Source organism: Pipistrellus kuhlii, unplaced genomic scaffold, assembly GCF_014108245.1.
Source record: "Pipistrellus kuhlii isolate mPipKuh1 unplaced genomic scaffold, mPipKuh1.p scaffold_m20_p_2, whole genome shotgun sequence".
In the NCBI taxonomy this organism is placed as follows: domain Eukaryota; kingdom Metazoa; phylum Chordata; class Mammalia; order Chiroptera; family Vespertilionidae; genus Pipistrellus; species Pipistrellus kuhlii.
The window spans coordinates 20,371,266-20,395,099 of NW_023425515.1; the positions used below are offsets into that span (position 1 = coordinate 20,371,266).

The 23,834-nt window shown below is 43.5% G+C and overlaps 1 protein-coding gene and 1 long non-coding RNA gene across 5 annotated transcripts in view; one reads left to right on the forward strand and one right to left on the reverse strand.

Moving 5' to 3' along the window:
• Positions 1 to 9,793, reverse strand: part of SPTSSB (serine palmitoyltransferase small subunit B) — a 28,738-nt gene extending 18,945 nt beyond the window's left edge. For 2 of the 4 annotated variants that reach the window (XM_036446752.2, XM_045583652.1), the window contains exon 1: positions 9,111 to 9,767. The gene's annotated coding sequence lies outside the window, so the exon portion shown is untranslated. Of the gene's footprint in view, positions 1 to 9,110 lie in introns of all 4 variants that reach the window. The other 2 variants (XR_006742033.1, XM_036446749.2) reach the window with 2 other exon arrangements.
• LOC118723924 overlaps positions 1 to 23,834 on the forward strand; it is a 68,272-nt gene that overhangs the window by 25,603 nt on the left and 18,835 nt on the right. The window contains exon 2 of the long non-coding RNA XR_004989417.2: positions 19,840 to 19,964. This is a non-coding gene — a long non-coding RNA (uncharacterized LOC118723924). The remainder of the gene's footprint in view (positions 1 to 19,839; positions 19,965 to 23,834) is intronic.

The following is a 23,834-nucleotide window of genomic DNA, read 5'->3' on the forward strand; positions in this document are numbered from 1 at the left end:
AAAAGAGGGCTACAGCTCTCAGCTTTGATGAACATCCTTCTTCCAGCTGTTAAAAACCGTCACTCCAGACACCCTAGGAAGCTAGATGGAGAGTGTCTGAAAGATTTCCAACAGGAAATGTTGAGAAAAGGTTAGGGGGAGGAGCATGTCAGGGAGGTCTTAACAGATCTAAGACGTTTTAAGTGATATTATAGCTGTCAGGGGAAGGTTTGAATAGCTTTATTGTTTTCAGAGATGATTCTTAGGAAAACCTTTAATCAATATGAGCTACCTCAAGGGGAAGAGGTTGTTTGGTTCAAGTAGTGAGAATTTCATTAGGGAAACTGTTTATACAGATAATGGGCAACATCTTCTGAGGGTGGCTTTTATCACATTATTATTGTGTTCCTCTCATTTTTCTAATATCAATTGAGCATACATGAATCAGGAAGCTTTAATAGAAAAAAATGATAAAGATTTATTTCAGGGTCTTAAGAGTTTGCAAACTGGAAACTTAGAGCTTTTCTGAAGAAAAAGAAAAGTTAAAGAGTTCTTATTGTAAAAGTCACATCCTTGAGAACAGTCAGTCTTGCATTATTGGCCTGTGTATTGGTCCAGGACAGTTAACAGCCAAATACCAGGTGTCCAGTTGGGTGCCAGTCTAGATGATAGGTGCCAGATGGTCTGAAGGCTGGATGCCAGGCGGTCTGGTCAACTCAACATTTTTTCCCCCTAAATCCCTCAGGGCTGTTAGGAGGTTATCTTATAGGATTTATATGTGTATATTCCAGGCACGACTGGAAGGTTCAAAGGTTTAAGTTCCCAGCCTAGTTAAAGCAAGAATAGAATCCGTTTTCAAGGCTCAGCCTACTTGATTTTAACAATTCAGCAGCTTAACCATAGAGACTACATTTTATTTCTTCACTCTATTCCTCACTACCTGAATTTCATTTCCTCTCCTTCTAAGAGATTCCTTTTAGGCGACTCTATTGAACCTTTAGAGACGTTTGATATAAAGATAATATGGTAACTCCCACTGGTTTGGAACAGTGGTCGGCAAACTCATTAGTCATCAGAGCCAAATATCAACAGGACAACGAATGAAATTTCTTTTGAGAGCCACATTTTTTAAACTTAAACTTCTTCTAACGCCATTTCTTCAAAATAGACTTGCCCAGGCCATGGTATTTTGTGGAAGAGCCACACTCAAGGGGCCTAAGAGCCGCATGTGGCTCACGAGCTGCAGTTTGTTGACCATGGGTCTGGAGGAAAGAATTCACCCCAAAGGTCATGGGGTACCATAGCACCTGTTTTGTGTTCACATCAGTGTTTATTTCCTGTGGAACAACATTTTTGTCCTTTATTATAAACTGACTTTCCTGCCCATCAAAACCAGAACTAGGCCAACATGATTGATTCTTTTCTTTGTTTAAAGTGTAAGGCAATGAAACATCCTATTAAAAATGTAAGGGCCAAGCTGTCCCTGTGGAGTAGATAAAGTATCTGTGGCCTCAAGGAATGAAGAGAGTTGGTAAGTGAAGTATTAGGGTCAGTTACATATTCTTTCTATGCCTATTTTTTTTCTATCAATGAGATGGCAATAAGATAATTTACTTAAACATTACTTTATAATGAATGACTAGAAGATACAAAACACGATACTTCCCTCATGGTTGGGGAAGAGGTCAAATGAATTCCCTCTAACAGAAATAGAAGGAAGCATTTAGAAGGTAGTAGGTAACTGCATCCGAGGAAGTATTATAGCATGGTAACTGTGACTCAAGGTCTTACACAAAAAGAGGATTATTGGATTTTTAAGAGAAACAAAGATAATATAACACTCTTAGGTTTAGATAAGATTCTACTGCAAATGAATCAGTGAACTTTTTCTTCTGCATCAGTGAACTTTTTCTGATGCTTATTGGGAACTAGAGGCCAAGTGCATGAAATTCCTGCATTTGGGGGGTTCCCCTCAGCCTGACCTGCACCCTCTGGCAGTCCTGGAGCCCTCAAGGGATGTCAGTCAGACATCCTTAGTGCTGATGCAGAGGTGGGAGAGGCTCACGCCACTGCTGCTTCGCTCACCAGTCTTGATCCCAGCTTCTGGATGAGCAGCTTTTCCTCTGTGGGAGTACACTGACCACCAGGGGGCAGCTCCTGCATTGAGCATCTTCCCCCTGGTGGTCAGTGCATGTCATAGCAAGCAGTTGAGTGGCCTTAGCATATCATTAGCATATTAGGCTTTGATTGGTTAAACGGCTGACCAGACGACCAGACACTTAGCATATTAGGCTTTTATTATATAGGATGACATTCTATGAAGCATACCAAGTGTGTTCCAGAACAGAGATGAACTGGTACTCTGATATCTGTGGAAGGTGTGGTTGTGAGAGCTGGAGAGCCATTGCATTGCCTGAGAAATGTTGCACTAGACATGCCTCTTGAACTTTTTAAAATTTTATTGTTCAATATCCTACTTACATTCATTTCCAACTTTTCTTTTTAGTCTTTTCCAAGATCTTGAACTCAAAAGTGATAACTGTAGCTTCAAATTCCTCATTGACATCCTTTGATCTTATAATAGAGCTGAAAGGGCAGGGGTGCAATAATTGAATAGCAAACTGCCACCCCACTGTCATTCCACATTGGTAATAATAGCAGCTATTTATTGAGTAACTCTCAGAGCCTTGCTAATCACTTCATATGTATTACCTTATGCAGTTCCCTTAACAACTCTATAACGAAGGCACTATTTCTATACTAATTTTACACATGAGGAAATTGAGGCATTGAGAAATTGAAAAAACTGACCCAGCTAATGTAGGGCACACACTCTTTTTTTTTTAATTGATTTTTTACAAAGAGGAAGAGAGAGGGATAGAGAGTTAGAATATATCGATGAGAGAGAATCATCGATCAGCTGCCTCTTGCACACCCCCTACTGGGAATGTGCCTGCAACCAAGGTACGTGCCCTTGACCAGAATCGAACCCGGAACCTTTCAGTCCACAGCCGACGCTCTATCCACTGAGCCAAACTGGTTCAGCTAGAGCACACACTCTTAACTACTCTGCCAGAATGCATCTCGATGCAAAGAGCTCTGATTATAACCCAGCAAATCTCTCACCCATCCATCCACCCACCCATCCATCCATCCATCCATCCATCCATCCATCCATCGAATAAAACACTCAGCAAGCATGTACTAGGAACATAAGCCATGAATAAGTCTGACATGGTCACTTTTTTGGGGCCACTTTCCAGAGAGGAGGAGGGACAGCTATGCAAGCATCTGTGCACCGCGTGCTAAGCACTTATCATGCCTGGGAAGTGCAGTGCGGGGCCCTGGAGACTCTAACCTTGTCTGGAAGCCAGTGTCAAGGCAGGCAGGTGCAAGAGTCCTGTCCTCAACATGCTGTGCTTCATCTATTTTGCAGCCAAAGGCGAAGGATGTAACCTCCAGAAAGAAAGGTCTTTGAGGCAAAGCCCTCCTCTGTGTCGCTCCCCCAGGGCCTGGGACACAGTGCCTGCTCCATTACAGTGTGCTGAATAAATGGAAATTCTAATGCTCCACAAAAACTCCACTCTTCCAGGGAGTCTTCTAACTCATTTTTAATGACTCTAGACATTTTCAAATGCTTCTTGTCTAAGCCTGAAATAAATGTCCCTTTTGACTTAAAGAATCAAGTCGGTGGTTCCCTTTTAAGCCATTTTTCTAAAAGCTCTATTCTGGGAAAGCTACCACACCCAATATATTCTACTAGAACAGTGTATCCTCAAGTATCTTTTTCATTTTTGTTAATCCTCATCAGAGAACATTTTTTTCATTGATTTTTAGAGAGAGTGGAGGGTGAGAGACAGAGAGAAACATCAATGCGAGAAAGACAGATCTATTGGCTGTCTCCCGCACGGATTGAGCCTGCAACTGAGGTATGTGCCCTTGACTGGAATCAAACCCAGGACCCTTCAGTCCTAGGCTGACACTCTATCCACTGAGCCATACCAGGGAGGGCCTCAAGTGTCTTTTAAAAAGATGCTTTGACTAGAGATTCTGGAACAATCTGGAAGAGGGGAGACACTGGTGGCTTTTGCCCCTCTTTTCCCCAGCTCCCCTGTGGGATTCCATGCTCTCTTCTGCAGTTAGGAAAGATTTATTCTCTCTTCTCCTCTCCAGGATGGGTTGGGGAATTTTTCTTCCCCATAACCTCTTCCCTTCCTTTTCACTTTTCAAATGGTGTTAATTTTGGGAAAGTGGTTCTCAATTATTTACCACCCAATGTCCTGGCAGACTGCAAGACTCCAGGGCAGAGGGTAAGAGAAAGGCCAACGGGAGGCTGACAGCCCAAGCTGATGGTTTCCGTCCATGAGAAATTCTGTTATCACAAGGTGGTGTTTTATTTAGGTTGTAATTCTCATTTGCAGAGCAGGTATTACATTTATGTCTTCCTTGTATCAGCTTGGAACGTGTTGTGGCTAATGTGGTATTTTCTTTAGGGAAATAGCAGTAAAGCCAAGGTAGCAAAATAATGCTGAGGGGAAGGGCTAGCCAAAGCTCCTAAGGGGAGAAATTAACTTGGTATTGGTAATCCTATGGCTTATCCCAGCGTCACAGTGGCCAGGTTTGTACATGGTCTTTACATTATTTTTAAAAGCATATTTTTACTGATTTTAGAAAGAGGAAGGGAGAGGGAGAGAGAGATAGGAACATCAATGAGAACCATTCATCACCTGCCTCCTGCACGCCCCCTGCTGGGGATTGAGCCCACAACCTGGGCATGTGCCTGACCTGGAGTTGAACCTGCCACCTCTAGGCGCATGGGGTTACTAGTATGTTCAACCAGTTGAGCCAAACAGCCGGGCTTTGTATTATTTAATTACAAAATTTTCCTTGCTAGTCTGATGCCACATTTGAATATTTTATCTCCTTCCCTGTTTAATTTTTCTCCAGAGCCTCATCTCCTTCTCATGTGCTATCTACCTCACTTATTACTATTTAAATGTCTGACATCCCCTGTAAAATGTAAGCTCCCTCAAGGACAGGAATTTTTGCTTATTTTGTTTATTCATGCAGGGCCTAGAATTGTCCTGGTACTGGGTAGATGCACAATAAATATCTGTTGAATACATGAATTATAAATCCTGATCAAATTAATAAATTAATACTGATCAATATTAATAAATAACTATGATCAAGTTTTTCTACATGAATTTAATTTATAGACAACAGGTGGGCATTCACAAAGCAGTTGATGTTCACAAACCACACACAAACCATTTTCATCAGCATGGTATGCGCTTCTAAACATAGGCGTGGGAAGATAAGCCTGGGCTAGCGGGAATGGAAAATCTGGAGGTTTCGGATGCAGGTAGACTTACATGAATCCCTAAAATAAAAGGTGTGGTTTGACTCTGTGTACTCATAACAAATTCAGGTGTCCCCTCCCCATGAAATCTGATCACTAATTTTATATTCCCACTTCTGGACAAAGCATTATCACCCAATTCCAGAATTCTTGGTACAGGATCAGGCAGTTTACTGGGACTCAAAACATAAAAGATGAAAAGAGGTCTATGGCAATTATGTGAGAATTTCTCTTGTACTTGACATCATTATGATCACAGGACATGCTTCCCAGCAATGACATGGCAATGTACTCTGAGGACCATAGTGCCTGCTACAGCTCTTCCTTTTCCCCAAGACTCCTATTTCCGGGGCGATTGAGTATAATCTGAGGGTCAGATAACCTCCCTCTCCCATTCAGTGTGTCCCGAAGAACTGATAAAGCACTACCAGTAGACTTCTCTAAAAGCAGGAGGAACAACTGACCTCACTGGACTTGGATTAATATGAGTGGGTGGGTCCAAAAAGATAGGGCATTGCATGCAAATTCTCCATAGGAATTCATGAATGACATCTGATTTGTTTCTAAATAGAAGAAAGCTTTGGCAGGTGTGTAAACATAGGCAAATCACATAGCTGTGTAACACCTGTGCCCATTTTATTTCATGTATTTCAATGTGGCCCTTAGGGAAAAGCCTCATGTAAAATATTGGTGTGGTGGTAAATGGGGATTCATGAACTTCAAGTTCTAAACCATCTGTTGCTTTTTAATATCTTGGATAACTTATAAAAACTGTATTGAGATATGATTCATATACCATACAATTCACACATTTAACATATACAGTTCAATGGTTTTTAATATAATCAGTTATGCAACCATCACCAGTCCATGTTAGAACATTTTCATCACTACAAAAAGACACCTTGTGTTTTTTAGTAGTCACTCCCCGTGCTTCCCGAGTTCACCCTCCCTTCCAGCCATAGGCAAACATGAATTTGCTTTCTGTCTTTGTGGGATTGCCCATTGTGGATATCACACAATATGTGGTCTTCTTTCCCTTAGCATAATCTTTTCAATGTCCATTCCTTTGTACTTCTGAATAATACTCCATTGTTCCATTCCATATCTCTTTTTATCTATTCACTCATCAGTCAACACTTGGGTGTTTTCACTTGTCGACTATTATGAATGATGCTGCTGTAAACATTTGTGTACAAGTTCTTACATGGACATAGGTTTTCAATTCTCTTAGATGTATATCTAAGAGGGAAATGGCTGGGTTATATGGTTATATTCAACCTTTTCAGAACTACCAGATTATTCAACATTTCATATTGTTACCAGCCATATATATAATGGCTTCAATTTCTCTATTTCCTCTCCAACAAGCTTTCTTTTTATGATAGTCATTTGTGAAGTGATATTCTGTGGTTTTCATCTTTATTTCCCTAAAAGTAATGATAGTAGGCACATTTTCATGTGTTGATTGGACATCTGTACATCTTCTTTGAAGAAATTCTGTTTTTAGAGAATTGTCTAAAATCTCGTGCCTGACAGGTGTGGCGCAGTGGTTAAGCATTGACCTGTGAACCAGGAGGTCATGGTTCAATTCCCAGGCACATGCCCTGGTTGCAGGCTTGATCCCCAGTCATGGGTGTGCAGCAGGCAGCTGATCAACGATTCTCTCTCATCATTGATGTTTTTATCACTCCCTTCCTCTTTGAAATCAATAAAAATATATTAAAAATAAAAAAATTGCCCATTTTAAGGATTATTGGTCTTTTCATTGTTGAGTTTTTTTTTTTTTTCTTTGCCTTCAGAATTGAGGAATGGTTGGAGGAAGACAGCCTCAGACCTCTCACCTAATCTTGACTAGATTAGAGCTTCTGCAACATAAGGCTGGGGGGATGCTGGTGGCTTGCTTCACTCAGAAATATGCTATAGCTCTAGACTGGGACTGAGGTTGAGAAGGAGCCCTTGTTCTTGGCTGCACCTACCTGAAGTACTATCATACCTGCCTGGGAGAGGCGAGGGAGCAGGGAAGTAGCTTGTGGCTCAAATACCAGAAACTTTTTTTTTTTAATTTATTTTATTGATTTTTTTACAGAGAGGAAGGGAGAGGGATAGAGAGTTAGAAACATCGATGAAAGAGAGACATCGACCAGCTGCCTCCTGCACATCCCTACTAGGGATGTGCCCGCAACCAAGATACATACCCTTGACTGGAATCGAACCCTGGGACCCTTCAGTCCACAGGCTAACACTCTATCCACTGAGCCAAACCGGCTCTGGCTCAAATAACCAGGAACTCTTACTATTCTTATGGAAACTTAGTAGTTTGTGTTGAATAATTTTTCTGTATTTGTTGCATTTTCTCAGAACAGTTTCTAGAGACCTAAATTGCTGTTTGCCTATAATTTTCACCAGTCGTTGTTGTGTTGCTAAAGAGTGGGTTTATGGAGCTCTTCATTCCAACATTCTGAAGGTTGAGTCCCATTTGAATAATTTTCAATGAAGATTTTGCATCTTGTATATTTGGTGGTAAAATCATTTATGCTGCCATAGTAGATGCAGAATTTGGAGGGACAGTTTTTACAAAAGTATTTGTAACAGAAGTTTTTACAAACCTGATAGAAGTTGAGGGCCGATTGACCTGCAAATCCAGTCCTATTCTAGACTGCCTATGCATTTGGTTTGACAAACTGTTCTTCATTTATTGTTATTAAATATTGATAGTTGTATAGAAATATTTGCATAATGAAGGAGACTGCATTTCATATGAAGGTTTGTTGTTGCTCTAGTAATCTATGTGCAAAGCCATCAGAACTACTGAAATAGCGTTCAAAATGATGCCTATTTTAAAAAGCATAGGATTACCATTAATTCTGAATGTGAAAATCAAGTTACTAATACCTCACTTGTTTATACAATACTCTTAAAAAATCCACAAACAAAACAGACCATATAGCTCTTAATTTTTGTTTCATTCAAAGAATTATCGCACCTCAAAGTCTTTTAGAAAAACAACATTCCCAACTTCCCTGATGCATTTATTTGTGGTTTTAGGGCAAATACTTACCTTTAACCATTCTTCAGATTCTTGATTTGATCATGGACTGAGCTCATGTTAATTGCCAACCAGGTGAATTTCACTTGAGTTGAGATAGATCTCTGAATTAGAATCTCTCCTCATATTTAAAACCTCTCTCCATTCCCACAACCCCATGGCAAAGTTAACTATACCTTTCTTTTTTTGGGTTTAGAAGTCCAGGTTATGTATCAATGGTCAGTTAAGCACTTTTTGAGGAAAATACACACTCCTTAATAATGATGAGAAAACCTTGAATGTATTTCTTGGAAATTCACCCCTCTTGGTGTTATTGTCTGAAATAGCTTATGGGCAAAAAGTGTTGTATAAGAGTGTGAAAGTAGATCAAGAGGACTATCTAAGAATGAAACCAAGCACCTCCCAGTGATATCTCCCTGAATAGTTCACACCAAACTGCACAGAGATAAGTTAATGAAAGTCATTTACAAAGTAATTTTCTCTTGGCTTGGGAAGCTTCGGCAATAAAGTTTGGTATCTGTGGAGTGCAATATCAGAGTTTCTCATGTAGTTCAAGGCAAAGGGGAAAAAACACACCCTTTGAATTCTTAAAATGTTCAATGCGGTACCGTCACAAACTGATACATTGCATTAAAGCTCGGCGTTGCTTTTTCCCTAGAAAGGCAGACATTGTATCTTATTAAAATAATGTTTCAAGCAAGTATTTCAGAAGATGCTTACCTCCTGGGTGGGTGTACCCCTCTGCGGCTTAGGCTCAGCGGAGCACCAAGGGGTTGGCGCCTCTCCAGACGCTGCTGCCAGCTTCCCCCTGCGCCCCGGCGCCTTAGAGCTTCCCAAAGTTGGGTGTTCGGCCCCGCCGCCTGCGCGATTGCCAAAACTCCGATTCTGCCAGGCCGATTAATTATTGACAAAAGGAAAACACTCCCACGCAAACTTGTGTCCAACCGCGCGGCTCCGGCGACTCCTCGCAGAGCTCGTGAACGAGGCTGCACCACTCCCCTCCCCCTTGGCTCCACGGTCCCAACTACCCACAGGCTGTCAGCGCAGGGCGCCCGGGCTGGTCCCGGGAGGAGGAATGCAGCCCTGCGACTTCCACATTTTAAAATTCGCTTTTCTGCGGCTGGCAGCCCTCCTCGGGACCCGCCTCGCAGGTGCAGGACCTCGGGGATGCCGGGGAAGCCGGCTCCTGGGAGCTGCCGAGGAGGCTAGGGCGTCCCTGTCACCTCCGGCCGCTGCAGTAAAACCCCGGGCGGGCGCAGCCGAGGCGCGGATGGGGAGGAGGGAGAGGGAGGCGCCCTCCCCCCGCCCTCGGGCCGGGAGCCCCGGCCCTGCCAAAGGGGCACATCCTTTGGGGAGGAGCAGAGAACCTGGGGGGCCTGCAAGGTGGAAGCTCTGGGGCTTTAGCATTCACCTGCCCCGGAAAGCCCGTGCCCGGGGCGCCTCCATCCGCACACACCGCGGCGCGGGGCCGGGCGGGACTGCGGCGGGACAGCGGGCAGCAGCCTGCCCAGTGAGCCCGGGGCTCGGCGGGCAGCCGTTGGCCAAACGGGGCATCCCACTGCTTTTTTTGTGTCTGAAACCAAACCCATTTGTACTGGCAGCTCATTTTTATGTCTTTGAACGTCTTCTAAACACCCCCCCCCCACCCCCCACCCCGTGCAATCCATCTATTCTGCCGCCTTCCCTGCACCCCGTGGCTGGAGGTCAAGGCTGAGAAGCCGGACTCCGTAGGGAGGCAGATGGGAGGATCGCCCTGGGGAACTTGTGTGTGTGTGTGTGTGTGTGTGTGTGTGTGCTCACTCATTCCCAAGTGGAGAGAATTAGTCTGGGCCCGGACTGCGGCGGGAAGCAAACTGGGGAGAGTGCGGGGAGGTGGCTGGGGCGGCAGACGCACGGGGCGTGCGTGCTCAGATGATCTTCCCCAAAGAGGTGAAGGAGGTGAAGGAGGTGCGGGAGACGGAGCCTCTATCACGGAAACCCGCGCAGACATCATCGATCCCTTCTCCGCCGAGGGAATGGCTCAGACTTAACACGGCGGCTGCTGCGAGCTTAGGGCGCCGAGGCCCCTGAGGCTCTCAGCTGGTATCTGCAGAGCTGGGCGGCTTTGGGTGGGGGTGGGTGGGGGAGAGAAAGCCTCTTTTGATTAATGAGCGTTTGGGCGACATCCGACAGTCAGCCCGCACTGCCCGGGGAAGAGGTGGAGGAGGAGGAGGAGGAGGAGGAGCCGCACACGCTGGGCCAGAGCTGACTCTGCAGAAGCGCGAGTTTTGGCTGCTGGCAGGTTTCTGCTCCTTCTCACACCATTCTTCCAGCAGATCCCAAGCTGCTGTGCTCCATAGAGAGAGAGGGACTCGTGTGACTGGGCAGGGGTTTCTCCACACAGAAAAAGGGGGGGGGGTGCCCCAAGGGGAGCGGGAGGGAGCCAATAGAAACTGAGCCCCTTGGGGCCCGTGTTGGAGTTTTCCATCGTTATCTTTTCCTTCTCCTGTGTCTAAATATTAGCAGCCACTGTTGATTCAATGCATCACATTTTGTCATCACTCGGGTTGCTCACATTCCTTTAGCTCCTGGCTTCTCCTGGCAAACCTGGTAAACGTGGGCAAAGCAAATACGATCGCCCCCATCTGGAGAGAGGAGGAACTGGAAGCCCCAAAGGTGACGCCCAGGGTCACAGACCCATTTTGTGGTAGGGCCGATACCACTGACACTAGTTTGCAGGTCTCGTTACCCACTATCTGGCTTCTCATTAGATCGTGATACACGCCGCCCCACCCCAGGGGGTGGCACATTTGGGAGAGTATGAAACGGGCCTCACTCCCCGCCAAAGATTTGGGACATGGATGTGAGACCTTGGCAATTACTGCCACCGGAGAGTGGGAGAAACTGGCACAATGGCAGAAGCATCCAGGCCATTAAAAATCACCCTAAATGACATGTGTGTAATGCGACAATATCACAATATTGTACTACAACCATATACAGATACACCTTTCTGCGCCTCTCCCTTCCTGCCTCCCTCCCTCCTCTCTTTCCCGCCCCCTTTTTTGGTACCAAGTACCTGTGACTTGTTCAGTTCTGTTTTCTGTGAACCATTCTTTCCCCGGGGAGACACATTGTTTACTCTCAGATTCCAGACCGACAGAAAGCATATTTTAATCCCCTATCGCATATTCAGAGACAGAACTCTTGACTCCACTATCACTTGAAAGACGTTTACTGAAATAGTAGTTGATAAGAAATAGAAACGTTTGGGCTTTGAAAGTAGAAATTAGCTTCAAGGTGAAAGCTTCCTATTTTATAGAGACAGAATGATAGATTAGTATAGTGGTCAGCAAACTGCGGATCTCGAGCCACATGCGGCTCTTTGGTCCTTTGAGTGTGGCTCTTCCACAAAATACCACGTGTGGGCGTGCACGTACAGTACAATTGAAACTTTGTGGCCCATGCACAGAAATTGGTTTTTGGCTCTCAAAAAAAAATTTCAATTGTTGTACTGTTGATATTTGGCTCTGTTACTAATGAGTTTGCCAACCACAGGATTAGTACATTGAGGATAAAAAGTTATTCATTTTTGTTGGTTTTGTTTTTTTAATTTGCCAGCAGCTCTGGTGAAAATAGGCAGCAGGTGGCATGGATATTTGTGTCAGTGGAGGTCAGGGGCCTCTGGCCCGAGGCAGTACTCTGCATCCTCAGTCCCTAGCTTGTAGGAACAAATTTAAACGAGTCAACAAACAACAGTAACAACAGGAGACGATTTATTTGCAGAAAAGGAATATACTCAGATATAGTTTGAACAGGCAACTCAGCTGGTGGAAATCTAACCAAGTGCCATCCTCAGTTGGGGTTGGAGAAACTTATACCCCTAGGCTGGAGTGTCCCTAAGTAAGTCTGCCCCTCCCTTCTCTCTCTCTCTCTCTCTCTCTCTCTCTCTCTCTCTCTCTCTCTCTATATATATATATATATATATATATATATATATATATATATTCCCCTCCCCCCCCAAGCTAGCAGGCTCCTTCACCCAGGTGTTATGCCACCGGTTAGACCACATCCTGGGGGCCTTGGATTCCCTCCTCACAGAGAGGTCTGGTGCCTCCATTGCCTTATTGTGGTTTGCCATCCCTTCCAAACCCAGCTGCCTTACCCAGCTCATATCTTTCCAGCTGCCTACCCTGACATTTACGGTAACATATTTGAACTATGTGGGTCTTATTTCACGTTACCCTTATCTTCCATTAGCGTAGAAAATGGACTTTCTATGGAGGAAATAGAGCAGTTCCACATTCCATTGAGGAGTTTCTTAGAGGTGACAATGAGGAGGAAGGTGAAGGCTTGTGTCATGAAGCTGCATTTCCATAGTAAGTGTCCAAGTTTAATTCAGGAGCAAATTAAATAGAAATCGGAATACTTTAATTTTTTCCCCCACCTTAGTTTCAAGTAAGCTGATAGTTTCTTAGAAAAGAATCTGGCCAAAATCGGTTTGGCTCAGTGGATAGAGCGTCGGTCTGCGGACTGAACCCAGGTTCAATTCCGGTCAGGGGCATGTACCTTGGTTGCAGGCACATCCCCAGTAGGGGGTGTGTAGGAGGCAGCTAGTGGATGTTTCTCATCAATGTTTCTAGCTAGCTATCCCTCTCCCTTCCTCTCTGTGAAAAATCAATAAAATATATTTAGAAGAAAAAAAAAAAGAATCTGGTGTTTGTTGTTGCGGAGGGACGCTGAGACACAATTTTGAGCAATATGTTACCTACGCGTTTCCCTCGAGCTGTCGAGCTGTCGGGTGAACCGTAAATGATCAGTTCCAGGATATAAGGGTGAAGGCTGTTCTTACTGCGGTGTCTTTTGGAAGCAGCACAAGCTCAGAAGTCTCTTCGGGATGTCATTGGAAACTGCAAACCCAAACTTAAGACCTTCTACTTTCAGGTCCCGGGAGAACAGAGTGAGAGTGGGACTCATTGCGTTGAGCAATAAAGGCCCTTTTTGGAGGAACAAATAACAGCACCATGAATTCAGAGCCACGGCAGGACCTGGTGGTGGCTCTGAAGCTGCGAGGACTCTCGGAGCCCGGGTTTCTGTTCTTTGATATTTTGAAGCCCAGGGCAAGTTGTCTCAGTCAGCAGCGTATCAACATATGTGCCTCCCTGTGGAGGCATTTGGCTCTGAGGCTGTCTCTAAGTTTAGAAGCTGCAGAGGCAAGAAGATAATATCCTTTCCCCACCAGTCCTTCTCCCCGCAGACATCTGAGAGATGAACAAATGAATAAATGCCAAGCCTTCCTTTTGATTTTGAAATCAATAATAAAAAAGGAAGGAACAATTAAGAAGTACAATAATAGCTGTTCACTGTAGTAGAGTCAGCGATATGGGAGGGGAGTGGACTGACTGTTCTCGGGGAAAGGGGGAGTGGTGGAGGGGGGAAGAGACTGAACATAAACTGTACACCTATGGATGAGGACAATGGGGGGTGGGGAGGGGGTGGAGGGTGGGGTGGGAACCTGGTGGAGGGGGGAAGAAATGAGGAACCTTTGTAATAATATGAACAATAAAGATTGATTAAAAAAAAAAAAAGAAGTAGATCAATAGCTGAAACAAAATGAGCACCTGGAATTTCCCTTTATTTTTGAAAAATGTCTTATATTAAGATCTGTGTTTGTTTGTTTTTTCTTTTCTGCTTCAGGCTTTCATTCCTTATACTGAAACAATGTAATAGTTTGAGTTCACTATTCCACAGGGAGGTTGCATTTTGTTTGCCCCAAATCTCCTATTCTGAGGTTTCTCTTTCATCATGCCTTATATGTTTTTAATTCAATGGTTGGCTTTGCATGTGGTCAAGGGTTCCTAGGTACATGCCCTCTTGCAGTGCATACTCCTTCTCTGAGCCTGCAGAAATCTGCTTTTTACCAATCCATCTTCCAGTTATCTTTCAAGGAGGCTAAAATAAGGTTTCAAGACAATTTTAGTAGTGATTATAAAAGCAAAGTTTTAAACAAGACTGGAGCTCATTTTTTTTTTTTTAAAGTAAAGGTATTCTTAAGGGAGAACTGTAGAATTTTTTAACCAAGGACTATCAAATTGAAAACTTCAGTTTGTTTTATTTTGCTTAAAACTCATAGACAGCCCAGTTTTGGGTCAGTGGTTGAGTGTTGACCTATGAACCAGTTTTGATTTCATGGTCAGGACGTATGCTCGGGTTGCAGGCCTGATCCCCAGTGGGGGTCTTGCATTAGGCACCTGATCAATGATTCTCTCCTGTCATTGATGTATCTATCCCTCTCTTCCTCTCCCTTCCTCTCTGAAATAAAGAAAAATATATTAAGAAAAATATTCATAGACATAGACAACAGTCTGATGATTAAAATCCAGAGGGAAAGGGGGTGGGGAGGCAAGAGAGGGTAAAGGGGAATAAATGGTGAGGATGGAAGGAGACTCGACTTGAGGTGGTCAACACACAATACAATGCAGATGATGTATTATAGAATTGTACACCTGTCATTGATATAACTTTATTAACTAATGCCAACCCAATAAACTCAATTAAAAACATTTAGAATACATTTGGTTGCATGTTGTGAGATAATATATAGTGGATAGTCAATTATGCTAATGCTATTTATTAAATAGTTCATTCTTTCTGAATGATTTAAAATAACACTTGTTAAAACTTTAATTTGTTTGATTTTGAGAGAGAGAGAGAGATACATTGAGTTGTTGTTCCACTTATTTATACATTCATTGATTGATTCTTATATGTGCCCTGACCAGGGATCAAACTCACAACCTTAGCATATTGGGATAATGCTCTAACCAGCTGAGCTACTTGGCCAGAGCAAAATGACATTTTTATCATTATTATATTCTTTTTATACTTATGTATGTTGCTTGACTTTATTCTGTTTCACTGATCCATTTTACTTTTTTATTTTTTGGATTCCAGTGCCCACAATTTTATTAATAATATTCTTTGTTTTATGATATACTGTCAACTTTGGTTTATGAATTACTTGGTTTCTTTTATTCAGTGGGTTTGACAATTGAATAAACACCTTCAAATTTAAAAGAAAAAGGAAAATGACTTATATGCATGCATATTAGCATAACCAATAGACACAGACCCGGGGGCGGGGGGGCTTGTCTTGGAGGGAGGGAGGGAGTGGCCAGAGAGGGGTTGATGAGGGAAAGAGGAGACATACGTAATACTTAAACAATAAAAAAGTGCCTAGCCAGTTTGGCTCGGTGGGTAGAGCATCAGCCTGCAGATTGAAGGGTCCCAGGTTCAATTCCAATCAAGGGCAAATGCCAGGGTTGCGGACTCGATCCCCAGTAGGGGGCGGGAAGGAGGCAGCAGCTCATGGTTCTCCTCATTGGTGTTTCTATCCTCTCTCCCTTTCCCTTCCTCTCTGAAATCAATAATAAAAAAAAATAATAATAATAATAAGAGAAAACTTTAATTTGCATCATGCCCACTAGGGGAGAGAGGGAGGAAAGTGGAAAACGCCAATGGGGGAATTGAAAAGTAGTTGCAAGCAGACAATTCTCCCTTAGAATGAAAAGAAGGATGAAAAGAGGCTCCCTAGGGAGAGAGGCAGGATGGAGAATGAGAATGGACGAGGGGAAGATTTATTGGCAAATGCACTCAGGTGACACCTGCATTTTAACCGCCATAACAAACAGCACAGTTTTACTTGAGCTTTCCTGTAATTAGGGGAGGCTTCTGGCCTTCTGTGAAGGATGGGATGACCATCCATCCCTTCCCCTATCCTTCTGAAATATTACTTGCAGCTCTGATAGTTGGCTTGTTTATGAAATAATCTACATTTTAAAAATTGCCTATAGTCTTCTCCAGCTATACCAAATAGCATTCCTGACATGATGGGGAAATATCTTCTTCACTCTTACCTACTAATGCCTGTTTATATTTTCTCCAAGTCTGGTCATTTAAAACGTGTGCAAGGCATGTGTTAATTTGAATGTAACACAAACATGGCCTGATTGGTGTCCTGTAGGTTTGGGTATCTGGATTACCTGGCATTCTGAAAGTCAGCCCTTATTGATGTGATGAATAAGGTGATGTTGGTAAAAGGGGCTGTCCCATGGCCTTGTGCCATAGCAAGTGCTCACTGGTTATTAGTTTTCTTTCTTCACAGTGAGGTGATAGTGGAAGGTTTTTATTTTATTTTATTTATTTTATTTTATTTTATATTTTATTGATTTTCCACAGAGAGGAAGGGAGAGGGATAGAGAGCTAGAAATGTCTCCCTTCCCTACTGGGGATGTGCCCGCAACAAACGTACATGCCTTTGACTGGAATCGAACCTGGGACCTTTCAGTCCACAGACAGATGCTCTATCCACTGAGCCTGTTTTGGCGGAAGGTGGTTTTTTTTTTTAAGTGGCAAAATTATAATTTAAGGTTAAATGGGTTAACTAAGGTTCTGTTTTTTTTTCTTTGAATAGATTTTATGTTCGTATATACAGATGGCCTTGCTAAGATCCAACTAACATTAAAAATTCAAAAATATTCTCTCTCTCTCACACACACACACATACACATACTATCCTATATAATAAAAGGCTAGTATGCAAATGACCAGAAAGACTGGTCGCTATGACATGCATTGACCATCAGGGGGCAGACAGTCAATGCAGGAGCTGCCTCCTGGAGGTCATTGTGCTCCCATAGGGGAAGTGCCAGTAAGCCAGAAGCCAGGCTTATAGCTGATGGGTGCAGCAGCAGTGGTGGGAGCCGCTCTCGCCTTTGGGGTAGTGCTAAGGATGTCTGACTGCCAGTGAGGAGTGGGCCTAAGCCAGCAATCGGACATCCCCCGAGGGCACCCGGACTGCAAGAGGATGTAGGCTGGGCTGAGGGGGGACCCCCTTCCTCCCCAGTGCATAAATTTCATGCACTGGGCCTCTAGTATATATAATTTTTCTATTCCTGAAGTCAGATAATCTTTTAGAATCAGTTGCTCAGAGGTCTCCATCTTCTTTCCTTCTAGCTCTTGTCCTTATGCTGGGAGTGAGCTACCTGATATGCCATCTTCCCCAAGGATGACCTTTATTGCACCCTCTTATGCCCAAGCCCAGCTTGCTCTTGTCAGAGAATCCATTCTAACAGCTCAAGGAAAAGGCAGGTTAGCACGCTGCCTCGAGAACCCAGGGGAATCTGAGCACACAGGGACTGAGCCCCAGTGGGGATGGTTCCCCCCAGCCTCCAGCTTCTCTCTGCATATGCCCTGTTCCCTTCTGAATTGCTCTGTGTGTGAGCTGACCTAAGCCAGTGCATTGAGCACAGATAAGCCAGTTATTTTTGAAGTGTCCCTTTGGTATCATTAGTAAGTATTGTAGGGATAAAATACAAGTTCTGATCTGAAGTAAAAACTTGGGTCTTTGCAGCCTCAAGGGAACCTCAATAATAAAATAAAGTCATTTAGGGGGGTTGTTCTGGAAAGTTTCAAAATGTTTTGGATGTGAGGGCGATCTGGCTGCGACATCTGTCACCCCATTGATCGCCAGGGTTGATTCGGCTGATCTGGCTGGCTAGGTGGGTGTCCCCCTCCTCCCTCACCGATCCATGTGCGTCCCTCCCGAAGCTGCGCGCTCGGTCGAAGAGGACGACTTTCCCCCAAGAGGAGAGGACCGGTCTTCGGTCAAGGGTATACGAGTAGCTGCGCTCCCCTGCTAGAACCTCCAAACAAGCTCTCAAAATGTTTTTACAGCTATGAATACTTATGATGATATTAACCACTCACTAACTTATCCAATGAGCATTGATTGAGCACCTATGTTCTGATGTGTCCTGATGGCACACAGTCACAGCAATCACAGGTTGACTTCCCTTCATGGAGCTTTTTTGCGATTTGTAATTAATTGAGCAGTCTTGACTCCCTTCCAAGGCTGTTTTAGATATCTCCACTTTGAACAACAATCATCCTATATAATAAAGCACTAATATGCAAATTGACCGGACGGCAGATTGACCAGAGGTACGACTAATTGCTATGATGTGCACTGACCACCAGGGGGCAGACGCTCAATGCAGGAGCTTCCCCCTGGTGGTCAGTGCGCTCCTATAGGGGGAGTGCTGCTCAGCCAGAAGCCAGGCTCAAGGCTGACGAGTGCAGCAGCAGTGGCGGGAGCCTCTCTCATCTCTGCTGCAGGCAGGTGGTAAGGAGTGAGGGGTCCAAGATTGCGAGGAGGATGTCTGACTGCCAGCTTAGGTCCAAGGGCATCGGGCCTCATCCCCCAAGGGATGAGTCCTGTACATGAATATGAGCCTTAGGTCAGTGATTCTTTGGGAGAAGGAAGAGCCTGGGGAGTATCAGAAACACTTGGGTCTCTTCTTTTCTCAAGCTCATGCTCTCTCTTCCCTTTCCTACACCCCTCTGAATACTCCCATTTCTGCAGGGTGAACCGTTGGACTAGATGAATGAAATTTTCTAAGAGACAGTCCATCATGATGGAGTCAGATCCTGACCTTGTGACCTTTTTAGGATACTTGTTACTAAGGGTGTATAAACTTTTGCTGTCTTTGTCTCTATGGCAGGGACACTGATAGCCCCAACTGTTGTTATAAGTTAGACAGAAATAGCCGAAGATGTGCTGTTTTACAATCTCAGACTAGCCTCTGGCTACAGACCTTTCCCAGGAACCTTGAAAATGTTTCTACTCTTGTCTGAAATAAAGGTTTTAGTCATATTGTACATAATGCCTTGCACATTGGGTTTCTCACGGACTAGCACTGAGAAAAGAGTGCGTGGTTGGAGTGCTTCTGTGGACACACATCTTGGCTCTGCTGTTTGCTGCCTGTGTGACCTTGGGAAAGGTATTTTACTCCTCTTGGTCAGTTCTTTATACGTGAAACCAAGCTAGTACTAATGTCTACCTCTTACTAAGTCTTAAGCACTTGACGAGTTAATACTGGTCCATGTTAAATTCCTGCCATGTTATAAATGCTCAGTAAATGTTAGCTATTACTATTCCAGCTGTTGTGTAATGAGAAAATTACGTACAACTGTGAAGATAACTCATCAGAACACTAAGTAAGAATGAAAAGTACGTGTTTGGTTTGTAAAGAAGCCATGAAGTCAGACACCCACAGGTTTGTTTTCTTGATGTGTATCTTATGGCAAATACTTTAGCTGCTCATAAGCCTTGATTTCTTATCTGGGAAATGGAGATTATGCTCTCTTCTTTGTGGGGTTGTTGTGAGCAGAAGCAATAACATTTTTGAAATAGGCTGGTATACTCAGGACAAAGGCCATTATTCTGTTTATTGCTGCCTGCTTTTCCTGAACTAAGTTTTAACGAGGTACTTCCCTCTCTTAGGGAAACCTAGGGAGTCAGACTTAGAGTAAATGTGCATATGCTGTGGAATGGCCATTGCTATTAGAATATGACTCATTCTTTCTAAATCTAATGTTGCTTTAGTTGTATACTATTTTCTTTGATCAGAAGTCCCTGTGTCCAGATCCAGCCACAAACTTTGGATAATACAAGAAAGAAACCTCAATTAAACCTAGTGTTTGGGGTCACCACAAGTCACCCAAGCAGGGATGTAAAGAGGATTTAACTTTTTGGTAAGCAACTGTGGCATTTTACATTTGTACAAAGCTCTTCTACTTACCAAGGTTTTTACATTTTATTATCGTTTTTATTGAGGTACAATTTTGTTAAGACCCTCAACACTGAAAGTTGTCTTGAAAAAAAAAGGGTTCATTGAGCCACATGCCAGAAAAAGGTCCAGGTCCTGGGCCATACAGCCTGAACCACCAGCAGTTGGAAAAGACATAATTGTCTGCTATCCTGGGATTGACAGGGGGGCTCTTCTATACAATGGGTTTTGGGGGAAAAGATATGTTATTTTTAAAGAATTTGCGTTGGTTATAGATGGGGCGGGGGGTGAGAAATGGGAAAAGGTGAAGCAGAGTAAACTCATAAGCAAGCAGTAGTAGATGGTTCTGGATTGGTTGTAGGCAACAATCTGGAAAGTTCCTGTATAAGCAAGATGCGGTGGCGTCTGGTGGTTGGCTGTCCTTTCTAGATAACACTTGAAATAGCCGCCTGGAAGTTGACGTGGAGTTTGAACATACATTCAGAAATGTGAACACTCTTCTGATGGCCCTGTTACCTGATCTACATCCCTTGTCACTTCCTCCCACCCTCCAGCCAGCTGTAATTTAATTTAGGGGATCTCAGCATTTTCTCTTGCCAGTTTACATGCGGTGAAAAGTGTAGATATTTAGTGTGCTTTCGATCAGTCCTGACAAATAGGTACAGTTCTATCAAGGTATACATCATTTCTATCACCTAGAAAGTTTCCTCATTTCCCCTCAGTCATTCCCTCCACCTCAGCCTCATGCAACTACTATCCTGATTTCTATCCTCCTTGGTTAGCTTTTCTTGATAGAAAACTTTATATAAGTTGAATCATGCAGTTTTTGTCTCTCTTTCCCCACCTTAGTGTTATGCGTTTGAGAGCATCTTTATTGTTGTGTGTATCAGTAATTTGTTCCTTTTTGTTGCTGAGTAATATTTTATTGTATGGATATACCACTGTTTGTTGACCCATTTTCCTGTTGAGGGACACCTGGGCTGTTTCCATTACTTCTTTTGATCATCAGTATAATGATGTTAGGTAGGTAGAAGTTCCTACCACCTTCATTTTCCAAATTGGGAAGCTGGGCTCAGAGAAGTGAGGCAACGTAAGGTCTCACTGTTAGCAAATGATGAACGCAGGAGGAGGATGGAGTCTTCTGGTGCCAGGGCCTCTGCTTCTCTGCCATTCCAAGGCCAGTTTGTTTCTGTCTTTAACAGGAATTCTGCCTTATCTGACTCTAGGATTTGATCTGATTCTCTCTCATCTTTGAGAAAGACTCAGACCATCAAAATTCAGAAATTCAGCCTACTCTGGAGTAGCCATTGGCAAAGCCTCAGTTTCTCAGGTGGAGTGAATGGACTTCTGAGGCTGGCCCAAGAGTTGGAACAGACAGAACATGGGATCTGGATGACATTGGGTAAGATGACAGGTCTTCAGAGGATCTGAAGACGAGCAGCTTTGTCTTCCACAGTGCAATGGGGACATAGGATGGGCGCACACTAGACAGGTCTCTGCTGAATCCCTGCTCTGTCATGTTAACTGTGGGAACTCTCAGTCAAGTCAACCTCTCCGAGTTTGTTTCTCCATCTGTAAAAAGAGGTAGTTGAATGCTTCCCTCCCAGGTCACGGTGAGGAATTTCCTGACTCAGAACTTGCCCTTCTGCATTTTATCAGGCATGGGCTTGAGGGAATATTACAACTTGCCCCTGACCTTGTTGTGGGATTTCCACTGCATGGAAGAACTAATCCTCCCTTTATCGCTGAAGACACTAATTCATTATTTATAGACTGGATAGAGAGAAGGTTTACTTGTCAGCAAAGTACTCACAAATATATAGCAACGGGGAGGGGCATGTTCGGATTCATTTGCTTTAAGAGAGTTGGGAAAATGAATACAGCTAGTGTTATTTGATGTCATTCCCCCCCCCCCCCCATCTCTGCTCAAGAAAAATGAAAACATCTTCAAGAGGCTAATGTTAGGAGCTAATGAGATCGCATGGTTAAAGAAGACCTGCAGGAAAGACGGAAGGAGAAAGTGTTGAGTGTCAGCTTTCCACCTCCCCATTTCTGTCCTTTTATGGACTTAGAATTATCTCTGGGGCTCAGTTTCTCCAGCTGTAACCCTGAAACAGCACTCATTGTCTCATGCTTCAGGATTTGATGTCAAATTTGATGAGTTCAGTTTTCTAATAATGTACATGGATGCAAATATTTTGGTATAAAAAAAGAGTGGTATTAATGTGACTACTATAGAAGTTGAGGCTAACTATGCATCTAAGACAACCTTACAATCTATGGAAAGATTGATGTGTGGATGACTTAATAGTGGAATACATTAGACTCTGGTCATAGTAAAAGCTGGAAGGTGTCATAGAATAACCTAGGGTTGGATAATTAGCGTGGATAGCAGGAGATCCTAAAGAAATGTGGAGTCTAACTAGCTCAAGCTCCCTGGAGTGCATGCAGGTGTCAATACATGTAACTTCCTCTCTCTTCTCTCCTAGTCTCTTACATGCTCCCAAACAGTCCAATACTGAATCTGCTTTTAATCCCCATTTAAGAAGAAAATTTGTGCAAAATTTATATCCTACTGCATAATGTTTTGGTATAAGTGCTTTACTATAAACTCTTTCAAATCCATAAATTACTCCAAATCTTCACATAAAATAGGTGTTCCCAAATAATACGCCCACCCTCTGACCTGTGGTCGAAGGGTAGCATAGAATACTCCCATCCTCATGATGCACAGAATTCCACCTGAGAAACAGCAGAGGACACCTTTTGCTAATACTGTGAAGGACCTTGGCCTCTGGTCCTCTGTAATGTCTGAAATTACATTTGAAATGCGGTTCTTTAAGCTCTGATCTCCTTGACAATGCAGCTAGAAAGGGGAGCATGATAAATTAGTCACCCTTCAGCTGTGTCCAGCGGGAGCTCAAGGAGAGCATGCGTTCACATAATGAGAGACGCACAGTAAACTGGTTATTGGGGGAAGTCAGAAACACAAACTGAGTGGTATTTCTGTGTTTTAGAGATGAGGAAACCAAAACCAGGGATCAAGCCTGCAACGGAGGTAGGTGCCCTTGACCAGAATTGAACCTGGGACTCTTCAGTTACTTGGGAAGGAACTGGCTGAGGAACTCCTAAGACGTCTGTACCTTATTTATTTCTGACTTAATGTCCTGGCATATCTGAGGTACTAAATCTATGCTTGTTGAATGAACAACCGGGGAAAGTAGGATTCACATTTCAGGGATCGGTGGTTTCTGTTTGGGGGAATCAGAGGTTTTCAGTGTCTTAGGAACAAATTTATATGAGCTCACAGAGGCTTTCTGGTCATGGTACCACTCCTCTACCTGGAACCAAGAGTTAAGTCTTTCCTTTACTGTATTTATCCGACTCTGTGTCCTGTTCCTGTGGCTTCTTCCTTTGTAAGGTCTTTCATAATACTTCTTTTGTTTATTTGTTTATTTGTTAATCCTCACCAAAGGATATTTTTTTCATTGATTTTTAGAATGGAGGGGAGAGAGAGAGAGAGAGAAAGGGGGAGAAAGGGAAAGGGAGAGAGAGGGAGAGGGAGAGGGAGAGAGAAACATCAATGTGAGAGAGACACTTCAATTAATTGCTTCCCGCACGTGTTCCAATGAGAGCCAGGGATCAAGCCTGCAACTGAGGTACGTGCCCTTGACCAGAATTGAAATTGGGACCCTTCAGTTCCACCATCCAATTCTCTATCTACTGAGCCGAATTGGCTAGGGCAAGGCCTTTCATATTTCTTAATTTTCTCTGCCCTTCTCCGGCTCAGACCCCGATGATTTCCCTGTTGATGAAACATACCAGACTTCCTGTT